The 13,071-nt window shown below is 37.3% G+C and overlaps 1 protein-coding gene and 2 long non-coding RNA genes across 3 annotated transcripts in view; 1 reads left to right on the top strand and 2 right to left on the bottom strand.

The window, feature by feature from the left end:
• The window catches only part of fam110b (family with sequence similarity 110 member B), a 30,169-nt gene that overhangs the window by 13,889 nt on the left and 3,209 nt on the right, over window positions 1-13,071 (bottom strand). The window lies entirely within an intron of this gene.
• On the top strand, window positions 9,064-10,280 carry LOC147181795 (uncharacterized). The gene is made up of 2 exons (XR_015095820.1): window positions 9,064-9,281; window positions 9,971-10,280. It is a non-coding gene; the product is annotated as an uncharacterized LOC147181795 (long non-coding RNA).
• Window positions 10,271-11,791, bottom strand: LOC147181794 (uncharacterized). The gene is made up of 2 exons (XR_015095821.1): window positions 11,533-11,791; window positions 10,271-10,878 (listed from the first exon to the last, which is right to left on the bottom strand). It is a non-coding gene; the product is annotated as an uncharacterized LOC147181794 (long non-coding RNA).

The following is a 13,071-nucleotide window of genomic DNA, read 5'->3' as shown; positions in this document are numbered from 1 at the left end:
CGTATATCGGCACAAACTGTGGCGTTTGCGCCGTAGAGACACAAAATAACGTGACAACACAGCGAAGAACTCGATGCATTCAAGGGAGGCTCCTTTAGCAAGTAGGACGGAGCTGCACATACGAGTTGTGACTACACAGACCAAGATGCCTTGCAAATCAAAGATGCGAAGAAGAAGAAGAAAATAGTTATATGAGCAAGAATTCCGGTTATGAAAGGGCTCGTTATTAAAAACCCGAATAAGACCATATTCGAGTTATTGCGCCCGTTTACATGGCCTTACAAAAGCCGAATATTGTCAATCTTTGGGTTTTAAAAGGGTCTCACATAAGGGAGTAAATCAACCAGGTCTAAATTGTAACAATGCTCCCTGAATGAGACAACGATACAGCTCATGTCCACTTTGTACTGAGCGGCAGTGGAGCAAATGTTTTGCAGATTCCTGATCTACTGTAAGTTGCACTGCCCCATACACTCGCACTAGAGAGGAAGGCAAGAGACATGTTGGCCAAAATGAAAAGGACTGCCTGCCACACACTTCAACCACTAAACTGTTGCATAGCAGCGACTCTCTGCCTTCCAGGAGGAGGGTGGGGTCCCGCAGCATTCAGTACTGCTGGCTGTGAAGTCACAATGAACTGAGCAAAGCAGATGTCTTTGTCTCCTGCGTTAGACCCAAAATCAATGTGCTGAAGCAGCTCCTCAAATCAGAGGGACCCACCACTCGAGGGATTCACACACACTACAACAGCATGCTGAAGGGTCTGAGGAAGTGGTTTGGAAAGGTGTTGGGACCCATCATCCAAATACATTTTGCCTGCATGTCTGCTCAACACACAGTATAAGGAGCATGCCCTTTGTCATGGGAGATTCGAGCCCGGGAGTCACCAAATATTTTTGAAACGGACAGCTACTTCTTGGGTGCTGATTTATGGTAAGTGCTAACAGCTCCATATAAATAGCTTGATATTAAATGTACATAAACAATTGGGAGTTTGGCCAGACGGACTCGGAAGTGTTTGTGCTCGAGTGCCAGGAGCGGCATAACAATGTGATGCGACAGCGTAGAGCAGGGACGGGCAAATGGGCCGCCACTGCATGGGGCCGATACCATATCAGATTCAAGTTGCGACAAAAAGAAGACCATCTCAGCATTGACTGGTTTTGTGGCAGTTTATGACAGTCTGCTTGAAGTTCTGGGGTTTTACTGTACTGCAACACGTCACAGTGACGGTGTGTTTACACTAAAATACATGAACGAGATGTAGCTGTCATGCAGCCACACATACTACATGATATTTAGAGTGAGCGTCTCACAGACTCTACAACGGCTGCTATTGAACCGACCAATAAGACACCATGAAATGACAAACGTGGGCGTGTCCTTACAGTCACAAGTAGGGGTGTTTAAAAAAATCGATTCGGCAATATATCGCGATCTTACAGGGCACAATTCTCGAATCGATTCGATATGCGGCCGAATCGATTTTTAAACATCAATTTTTGATGGAAATAGTCTTACTTAGGGTTAGGGTTCACACTTTAAGCATGGAAGAATGTTCTATTAATGGAACATGCATTAAGCCTTAATATTTTATTTCAGGGCTGTTCAAGCATGAAACAGACGGCAACCTGTTTGTTAAATAAAGTGGCTCAGTTATAAGCCTGAAGTTTCAGATAAGTAAATACATTTTCATACAAATCTTACAGTGTACATGTACAAGTTTACTGATGAGTATTTTCTAGATTTGAGTAAAAAAGAAAAAGAAAAAAATCGTAATCAATTTATAGATTTGTATCGGGATTTATCGGCATCGAATCGAATCGTGACACGGATCGAATTGCCAGGTACTACGCAATTCACACCCCTAGTCACAACCACTATCATCAGCTGCAAACACAATGTTAGAAGTTAACCACAAGAAAAAAATTGAATCATTATAAGTTCTATCTATTTGAATAATTTTAGTTGACTAGCCACAAATTATTTGACCTATATTTGGTGTTTTCTTTTTTCATTTTATTAAGAATATTTAATGATTTATGCTCCATTGGTTCATCATACTTTTAGGCTGTTGTAAACGGCTTGGAGCAACATTTTTTGACAATCTTGACCATCTTTTTTTGTAACGTCAACATTTTTGTTATCAAAATGACTCAAGTATGATTGAAGTTAAAGCCCCCCCCCCCCCAACGACACAAAATCGCGCTTTTGTTGTCGTCATTGGTAGAAATCTTCATGCCCTGCTGACGTAGTGACAAAAAAATAAATAAATGAAAGTTGCCGCTACACACAACATTGATGTTAATATAATAATGCAAATCAAAACAAATGACGTATTGCCCCAGATGGAAAATACAGCAATTAGAAATTGAGTGTTGTGTTCTGCGAAAGTGAAAAGACTGACTCCTATATCACCTCCAAGTCCTGTAGAACTCAAACTCAATCCCAAATTCCTGCAAGTCGTCTAATCTTATTACAGGATTTAAGCTCTTGGAGGCAGACGAGGTGGGCTGCATGAGCCATCTGCATTATTATGTTTGTAATATGTAAGTAAGCCCACCACTTAGTGTAATAAGTTATTTAAACTGAGAGCAAGGGAAACAAACCATAAATACTGACAAAGGCAAAGAAAAAATAGAAACAATTTACAAATGTGTTGTTGTTTTTTTAACATTTCAAATACACCTAAATGATATAATGCATTTTCCAAGACATGAAGACATTAACACCAAATGTCACTAGGTAATATTTCATATAGTAGTGTTAAGTGCTAAGTTATGCATCATATGCCAATGTAAACAGTAAAGGTTTTTTTTATGCTATATCATACAGAAGGCTTTGATGCAGCCTCAGAACTGCAGGGAACGGGTGAAGCAATGTAGTAATTAAAGGTGGCAGCAGAGTATAAGAGCTCAACCAGGGCCATGTTGGAAACAAGCTCATTTACCCACAGTTCTAAACAGATTTGTGAATAATGATGAAACTTAGCTATATTCTAATACTAATTGCTGCAAAACGGACGAAAGAAGAGACTTGGTAGGTTTCATATTTTTTAGCAATACAACACAATATTCTGTGGGCCTTTGCAACATCAGTCAAAATCCAGTAAAACAGCCGGGAATTTAGGGGGTTGATTGAGTGAAAATGGCCGTCAGTGAATGAGTTAAGGGTTGCTTAGAGTTTTTAATATTATCATTCTCATTAGATTTTTTTTATTATTATTGAAAGTGGGGGCGGGGGGGGGGGGGGGGGGTGGAGATGAATAAGGGAGTAGATTTTCATAAAAATCTTACAGTGTACATGTACAAGTTTACTGATTAGTATTTCTTTAAAAAATAATAATAATAAAAATAAAAAATAAAAATCACAATAATTGACATAGATTCGTATCGAGATTAATCGGTATCAAATCAAATTGTGACCTATGAATCGTGATACGGATCAATTCTCAAGGTACTAGGCAGTTCACACCCCTTACTACCAGTGCTTACTTTCTCCACAAAGTTTTTGAGGAAATAGGTGATGATTAAAAAAAATAAAAATAAAAAGTAAAAAATTCTGTTTAAGAAGGATGTATGTTATTGTATTATAGCGTATATTCAATTTAGATACGGATAGTTACAAATGGCCGATATCGCACCAAGAAAACGTCCAACTAGTAGCATAGCAGACTCGGGCAAACTTCAGCCACGGAAAGGCCGATGACTTCTAACTACACACACTAGTTGATTCAATCACAAATCTACCAGAAAGCCATGCCAGATTTGTGATTGACAGTTGAAAAGCATGAAAAGAAATATAGACAGTATTTGACACTATAGCTTGTGGCGGCACCAATATCTGCTTTAGCTCACAATAGTTTCGCCAGACTAGTTAATCCGCCAATTTTTTAAATATTATTAATATATATATAATATGAATTATACTGTATACTATAATAATGTAATGAATGATTACATTATTTGTATAGCTCGCCAGCTGTGTACTTGGCCACCATCTGCATCCGATGGAGTAAAGAATGACAAGGACGCTCTCAATCCTCATGACCAGCACATTCCATGCAACACAGTGACAGCACTCAACTGTTCTTTTAGCAACATTGTGTCACTTATGCATGGTAAGAATGTGGAGGATGACCTCATTTGGGAAAATAGTTCCCACTAAAAGTATGAGACCAATTAGATATACCGGTATATCCCTTTATTTAAGTATATTTGCGGTATACGAACCTTTTTGGGTGTTGTTGTCATCAAGTAACTTGTGTGAGTTGTTTGTCACAATTTTTAAGATGGATGCCCTTCCAGAAGCATCTCACTCTTTTATTTTTATTTTTAAACCAGATTGGGGCACTAAAATAAATAAATTTAATCCTTTTACGCGGTGAAAAGAAAAAAACTTCAGTTTAAAAAAAAAAACTCGGTGGTATTTCTGAATGGTTTATATAGTCAGTTAGCAAAGTGATTAAAAAAAAGAACGAAAAATGGATATAATGTTACTTTGAGAACAGGCATTGTGCAGATCTCACAAATCAAAGTTAAAACTCAAAATAGTGCAACTGCAAACAAACACATCCAACATCACTGTTATTAGAAATATTTAACATACTATAAATTAAATAAATAAAAGCATACTTCTGATCTATACAAGAAATTGATTTTGTTTCTCTCCTCTATCAAATTTTAACCTGGTGACTGAAGATTGACTAGGCCAGTTTAACAATACCCTACAATGAAAGCTGAAATATTGATCTCGTCTCTTTTTTGTCGTCAAATAACACCGCAAATATCAAAAAATTGTTCTCCCCGCTTTAAGGGGATTGTGTATATAGTACACTCAAAAAAGAGAATTGTTGACCAACTTAATTGAATTGCTTAATGTGGTAACGGCACAATTGAATGAAGTGAATCCAAGTTAATATATTAAGTTTAATCAATTGAGTTCATTAAACTTAATACATTAAGTTTGGATTAATTTAATTCACCACTTGAAGCAATGTGATCAAGTAGGTCAACAATTCTCTTTTTAGAGTGCAACTCCATATCACACATCTACTGTATCTGTCAAACTATCTATCTATAAGTCTTTGAACACAGTACACAGTAAAACAAATGAGCTTATTACCACAAGAGCAGTTTCTGGAATTCCACATTGATATCAAGCATTTGATACCCTGACAAAAGGAAGAAGCACATTATATATATGTATATATATAGGTCAAAATATAATAATAAACTTCTTGGAGCAGCGCTGAAGCAGGGAGTCCTGAGTCGTGGCTGGAGCGTCTGTCGAAAGTGGTAAGTAAGCACTAAGCTAAAGCACAGTTGTATCCAAGCTAATGGGTTTAGCACAGAGCTACTGATCAATTCGTACAGATTTACAGCACAGCCTCGCCTCGACTCAACCTTATTTATAGCACTTAAACAACCACAGCTGCAACAAAGTGCTGTACATGAGATGCAACATAAAGCAAAGCCATAATAAATCATAATTAGTAACAATAATATTAATAATAATGTCAGCTCTTCGGTTGAAGTAGTAAATTCCATGGCTCGATGGGCAATAATAACTTTTCATTTGTAAAATAACAGTCGCTAAGTCACTAAGTTGCTTCGGGTCACGTCCACTTCCGTTCAACAATCATTTCCTTGCGCCGTCCGTCACAGGGCAGTCACGTGATCACGTGACGTCGGTGCAAATGGTCAATACTTAAGATGTTAAGATTTTAGATCCAAAGATAAATATGAGACAAAAGTTCAGAATTACGGCTTTAATGCTATTTACATATACCGGTAGTTGTAAACAAAGCCACCGACTTTTTAAGTGATCAAAAGTATTGGAAGTAAGCGTGTCAAAATGATCGCGTTCATTTAAAGTGTCTTTAACGGCACCATTTTTTTTTAACGCTCGATTAGCGACCGCCCCTTATTTGGAAAGCCTCTACTGAAGGGAATTCCGGTCACGACGCTTTGGACTGTGTAGCACTTCCACCGCTTCCCTGCTTTGAAGAACACACTCGGTTAGCCGTTAGCAACGAGCTAGGTTGCTCCAGCTCTCAAAGAGGTGTCCGTGGGCACTCTAAAACTCCTGTTAGACCCGAATGGACGCCGTCTTGTCAGTTGGAGTGACCCCAAGCCACTTGATCTTTAGATGTGAGGCCTATTTTATTCCGCAACTCTAGAAAAAAGTTCTTAAGTGTAACAGTCGTGCTCTTTCTAGGCTGGCTTGCAGCAGAGCGGCTCTGGCTAAGCTTGCAGTAAAGCGGTGTCACTTCACAATCGATGCGCATCTGAGAACTTAAAATAAAAGCATTCAATGTAATTTAAAGGAATCACTATCATTTAATTTTTGCAGTAATAAATTAAACAATAATGCAGATATTTGTGGGGACTGGTGTCAAGTTGTATTTGACCATTTTTAAAATGTGCAGAAGTTCGCAAGTTACTTCATGTTAAAACATAGATAGCTCTTAATATGAAAATAGCTTTTATTTTTCATTTCGTCAAGTTAAGTCATTTTACAATGTGCATCCATATTTAACTTAACAAAATAAAAGCATTCAACATTGTACAAAGGAGTCACTGTAACACAATTTAACAGTAATACATTTAATAATGCATATATTTGTGGGGACAGGGTCAAGTTGTATTTTAGTTTCTAAAATATGCTGAATTTGACAAGTTACTGAATGTTGAAAATTTGTGAGCTCTTAATATGAAAAGAAAAATGCACTCAGCTGTCACCATTGTCTTACAAACGCAATTATGCCATGTAGTGACAGAAAAATGACCAACACAAATCAATGTCACACTCGTTTTTTTACAGTACAGTACCTATTTTTATGTTAATAAGAGTATGAAAAATGAGAAAAAAATATTGTACACTTTATTGTAAATTTTCGATATAGAGATATAAAATGTGCGATTAATCGTCAGTTAATTATTGAAGTCATGCGATTAACTACGATTAAAAATATTAATCGACTGACACCTCTAATTGGAACGGACATTACTAAATTAACTTAAAAGTGAGTAACATGTCATATTTGGTGGCATAACCCTTACTTGCAATAACTGCATCAAGCCTACCACCCATTGACTTCACCAGACGGTTGCATTCTTCATTTCAAATGATTTTCCAGGCCTTGACTGCAGCCTTTTTTTCAGTTCTTGTTCGTTTCTGGGGGCTTCTCCCTTCAGTCTCCTCTTCAGGAGGCAAAATGCATGCTCAATTGGGTTAAGGTCCAGGTGGCTTATCCAGTGCAAGACCTTCCATCCTTACAACCTTTCATTTTGACAACTCTTTATTTTAATGATCATGCTGTGTCAATGACGGGTTTTTCCTGCGGAGTCGATGCTATTACAGGCCCTGGCCTATGGACAAACAGGTTTCAATGAGATGTGGGGGGAAAACAACAATGGCACATTGCCATATAGTGTGAATTGTGATTAGTTTTTTCAAAGTAGTGTTTTTAGGAGTAAAACTGGGGATTATTAATTCACTCCCTGTAGTGTTTTCCAAATAAAATCAACTGTATAAGATGCCTACGAGTTAAATGTAACGCTTTCCATGGTGTTACCGTTACTCTAACTTGAACCTTATTTAGGTCTAGTCAACACTTCAATTAAATTTCAACTACTGAATGTTATTCCAACTGTCACACTTCTAAGACTTTCAAAAGTGTTATGTTAACTTGACCTACAGCATAGTGGAGAAGTATATTCACTTAGATTGAGCTTCAATGTGTAAACATAATACAAAAACATAAACAAAGCAGACTATCACATCAGATTTTGTTAATTTACAGTACATGTACGAGTTTAATCTTAATTCTTGTGGCAATGCAGTTTGGAATACTGTATTTAGAATAAGTAAAGGGCATTTGTGTGGCTTTTCCTTCAACAAACACACCAACTGTGTGTTGTTGTTGTTGTTGTTGTTGTTTTTAGCCAACTGTTTTTATGCAAGAGTTAGACACGTAACTGCCTAAAATCCAATCTTATGAAAACATTCATGACTAAATCCTATCTGCAGCTGTTTGAATAAAGTATGGACTATACCATCAGGAGCAGATGCTGTGAGAAAATCTGTCTTACATAATAGTATATTATCTAACATTGCTGTGAATATACAGTATATTTTACAGAGCCTGAGGATGGTCTCGTCGAGTGGCATCTGTCTACATTTAGCTGAAAACCTTTTTTGGTCCTCTTCCAATTAGGTGTGTTCCATATCATACCGGTGCATTTTTGGGGGGGGGGGGGGGTGATAAGAATGTGAAATATCGCGAAATTGACGTGATGACGTAATCCGTCTTCGTGTCCATTTGGACGTGCACGCGTCGTTCACTGCTGCATAAAAAACAATGGAGCGTGTGAGGCTGTGAGCAGTCAGTTTTGTCACGTCTTCGGCAAAGTGGGAGTGAGATACCTTTGTCGTGTGACGGCTGTTTGGTTACAAGAGGTCAGATATGATGCAAAAAAATACAATCATTTGCAAATTGTGCAGGAAAACTGTTGCCATTAAAGTTAAGAGGATGCGCATATGGAGGTAAATTTGGTGCAAAACTAACTTGTGCAAAAAATTTGTACCTGTAGAAAAAAGTCTAAATTTGTATCTGTAAAAGTCGTGATTTGTATCTGTAAAAAAAATGTGTGCCTGTAAAAAAAATTTTTGTGTCTGTAAAAGAAATTTGTACCTGTAAAAAAAAAATGTGTATGTGTAAAACAAATTTGTATCTGTAAAAACAAATTTGTACCTGTAAAAGTCATGATTTGTATCTGTACAAAAAAAAAATGTACCTGTACAAAAACTATAAATTTGTATCTGTAAAAGTTGTGATTTGTACCTGTAGAAATGACAACTTGTAGTCAAAGAAGTCGCCACTAGGAGTCACAAGTGGGTTTTCTGCTGCTGTTCAGTGACGTGAGTTTTGCCCCATTTGTCGCGCTACAAATGGAGCAAAACTAATTTGTACTTGTAGAGCGCCGTGATTTGTACTCGTAAAGAAGGGGGCGGGCTCTGGAGGATTTGGGCGGGCTAAAACTCAACCTCATTGGTTGAGCGAACGACCGTGGGTTGAACTCAAATGACGCCCATAAATCCGCAATTCCAAACAGAGTAGCCACACTAGTTTACGCGTCATTTTGGAAGAAGAGGACGTCCCAGGCGTGAAAATTTCAACATGGTTCAATATACGAACACCGTGTGGAACAGCTTAAACGTTGGTTGACATGCAGAGCACTCCAAGTGGGCAGAAAGAATGAAGTTTTAGTATGAAGGTAAGATTTATTGTACGAAAATAGCTCGTAATCCGGTGCTAGCTAGCTAGCTCATCTCATGTTGTTGTCACGAAAACTGAACACATTGAAGTCACGATTTGTATTTCAAGATTTGAAGCCTACCAGTGTAAACATACGACCAATAGCTTGTACCTGTAAAAAAAAAAAGTGGACAGTACTCAGCTACTTGTATTTGACTAACATTATATTCAAGCATCTGTACTCTTACTATCATAATAAAATGAAAACAAAACGTTTTTACTGCGAGTGGGTCTTTAAGCCGCTCCAGGTATTTCAACCTCAACCCTTTATCCTCTGTATTTAATCATTTTATTTCAAATATTATAATTTATTGATAAATGTCAGTATTTTTGCAATGTATGCTTTGCAAACAGTTAAAATAAAAGGCTCTTACACTTTTAAACATACACATTTGCTTTCAACACTGAAGCCAAATAAAAATAATGCAAATGGGAATGTTTATAAACAATGTCTGTGTCTATCAGTATTACCACTATTTCTGATATTAAGATGTGACAAAATCTGTTTTTTTTCTGGCTAACAAGATAAAGCTAAACATTTAACTGATTACGTATAATGTCAGTGGCTGTGTTTTGATGACACAGCTAGGAAGCTATGATTATTTTTTATTGTATGAATATGCTGACCCAATCATTCTATTCGCACAGATGCCAGCATGCAGTCAATCAAAGCTACTTCTTGATCAATCGCTAGACGGTGGCACATGGTGTGACATCAAACCTGCTTCAAAGTGGCTGTGAAGTCCAACAAATGAGAATCCTTGATACACTGGTTACGGTTCTGAGATAATTTCACTGCAAACACCTTTGGGAAAGTGAAGAAATTATGCTTTCTAAATGTCTTCCAATTTTGAGTTTGAAATGTTGCAGGAGTACAATTTAATCCATATTGAGAGTTATTTGAAATAGTCAGATCAAATAACAACATGTATCATTCAATAAACAAGATTGTGCATCATTTGAAATGTTTTATTTGATGTCCAGAAGAGCCGTTTCTGCATCCATCCAAGACGAGAACAGTATTCTTCTCACAAACAGAACAAAAGTTATTGATGGAGCTGTATGAGGAATTCAAGACTCACCAAAAAGGCAATACTGCTGCTATCACTAAGACGAGGGAAATATGATTGGCAAAAAAAAAAGAAAAAAGCAGACCGACTAAATATATAAGTTATAATTGTTTCATGTTAGATGTGTATTTCACATTAATCGTGTTATTAATTATTGATTTAATGTAAAGCACCTCGAATTTACCTACATATTCATTCTTCACTGTTACATCTCAACAGTAGCCAAAAGCGATCATGGCAGCAAGTCGGCAAGTAGCCTATAACAATATATATATAAAAAATAAGACTAAATAGGTGTTGCCCATTATTGTAGCCACCAGAAAAAAAGACTGACCACTGCCACAGGTAGATCTGCAAAATAATTTTCCATAATCCAGTTTGATGGAATACCCCCAGGTGTCATCTCCTGTCTCTTGGCTGCTTTCTGATGGAGTGGGTCATCCTTTTCACTGATGCTTCAGCAGTGTCTCCAGCTGTTGTCTCCACCTTTTGAGCAATATTTTGAAATATATGAGATTCTCATTTAATTAAAAATAAATAAAATAACATTTGACCTAGTTACTTTTGTTAAAGTAGCTGCGTGACAGTGACACTGCTCACATCTTAGTAATACAGATAGACTGGCATTTCAAAAGCAGAATAGCCAATATTTAAATAAGAGTAATGTTACATTGGAAAATGTAACTCAAGTAGAAATTAAAAGCACAGAAAAAATACTTGCACAAATATTTGAGTACTGTGAGTGATGAGTAAACTAAGTGTAAGAGCAAAATACTGACATTTATCAATAAATTATAATATTTGAAATAAAATGATTAAATACAGACGGTAAAGGGTTGAGGTTAAAATACCTGTAGCGGCTTAAAGACCCACTCGCAGTAAAAACGTTTTGTTTTCATTTTATTATGATAGTAAGAGTACAGATGCTTGAATATAATGTTAGTCAAATACAAGTAGCTGAGTACTGTCCACTTTTTTTTTTTACAGGTACAAGCTATTGATCGTATGTTTACACTGGTAGGCTTCAAATCTTGAAATACAAATCGTGACTTCAATGTGTTCAGTTTTCGTGACAACAACATGAGATGAGCTAGCTAGCTAGCACCGGATTACGAGCTATGTTCGTACAATAAATCTTACCTTCATACTAAAACTTCTTTCTTTCTGCCCACTTGGAGTGCTCTGCATGTCAACCAACGTTTAAGCTGTTCTACACGGTGTTCGTATATTGAACCATGTTGAAATTTTCACGCCTGGGACGTCCTCTTCTTCCAAAATGACGCGTAAACTAGTGTGGCTACTCTGTTTGGAATTGCGGATTTATGGGCGTCATTTGAGTTCAACCCACGGTCGTTCGCTCAACCAATGAGGTTGAGCTTTAGCCCGCCCAAATCCTCCAGAGCCCGCCCCCTTCTTTACGAGTACAAATCACGGCGCTCTACAAGTACAAATTAGTTTTGCTCCATTTGTAGCGCGACAAATGGGGCAAAACTCACGTCACTGAACAGCAGCAGAAAACCCACTTGTGACTCCTAGTGGCGACTTCTTTGACTACAAGTTGTCATTTCTACAGGTACAAATCACAACTTTTACAGATACAAATTTATAGTTTTTGTACAGGTACAAAATTTTTTTTGTACAGATACAAATCATGACTTTTACAGGTACAAATTTGTTTTACACATACACATTTTTTTTTTACAGGTACAAATTTCTTTTACAGACACAAAAATTTTTTTTACAGGCACACATTTTTTTTTACAGATACAAATCACGACTTTTACAGATACAAATTTAGACTTTTTTCTACAGGTCCAATTTTTTTGCACAAGTTAGTTTTGCACCAAATTTACCTCCATATGCGCAGGCTAAAGACACGCAAAGAGGACGTAAAGGTTAACAAACGTTTATTGCTGGCGCACTCTTGATTAGATACAGTCCTTATGAAAAAAATAAAAATAACAGACGGTGGTTGGATAATACTGAAGCGATCGCGTATTGTTTGGCCAAGATAAACAATCTGCGGTGGTTATTTTACCGTGACAGGTAACTCGCCACCTAGTTGACGTGACTTTGTGATGCTAACCGTCCGCTAAGCTAACGTGCTCTCGACAAGACGGCGTGCACGTTGCTATAGTGCAGCGGTCTAACCGTGCACATTTGTGTTATTCATAGCTTCTACTAGTAATGTCTACAAGCAATCACGGCATTTCCTCGCTCCTCTGATTGACCAATCAGATACATTCACGGCAAAATAACGCTCGCAGGAGGGTTGCCGGTTACGATAAAATAACCACTGCCAAAACAATCGTAGGGGACTTTTTTCTTTCAAAAAATACACTTGTCTACGATGTACAAAACATGACGCCATAAACTAGCCGCTACCGTAGCATTGGTGACTTGTATTTTTATTTTAGTTTTTTGCCTCTGGTGTGTCAAACATGCAGCCCGCGGGCTGGATCAGGCCCGCAAAGGGGTTTAATCCGGCCCGCGAGATGATTTTGTAAAGTAAAAAAAAATATTGTAGTCGGACCAATTAATCAGCTGGCCACAATCAAAACATATAAATTCATAATTTCACAAGCAATCCTCAGATGAGCAATGCAACTTGGACATGGAATTGCCCTGGATGTCATTATTTTACACACCACCTGAAGTTTTACGGTTTGTTTAAAAAAA

The sequence above is a fragment of the Leptonotus elevatus genome, chromosome 1, assembly GCF_054856555.1.
Source record: "Leptonotus elevatus isolate MCC_2025b chromosome 1, RoL_Lele_1.0, whole genome shotgun sequence".
Taxonomy (NCBI): Eukaryota; Metazoa; Chordata; class Actinopteri; order Syngnathiformes; family Syngnathidae; genus Leptonotus; species Leptonotus elevatus.
The sequence above is the reverse complement of the archived record's forward strand: the minus strand, read 5'-3'. Positions and strand labels throughout refer to the sequence as shown.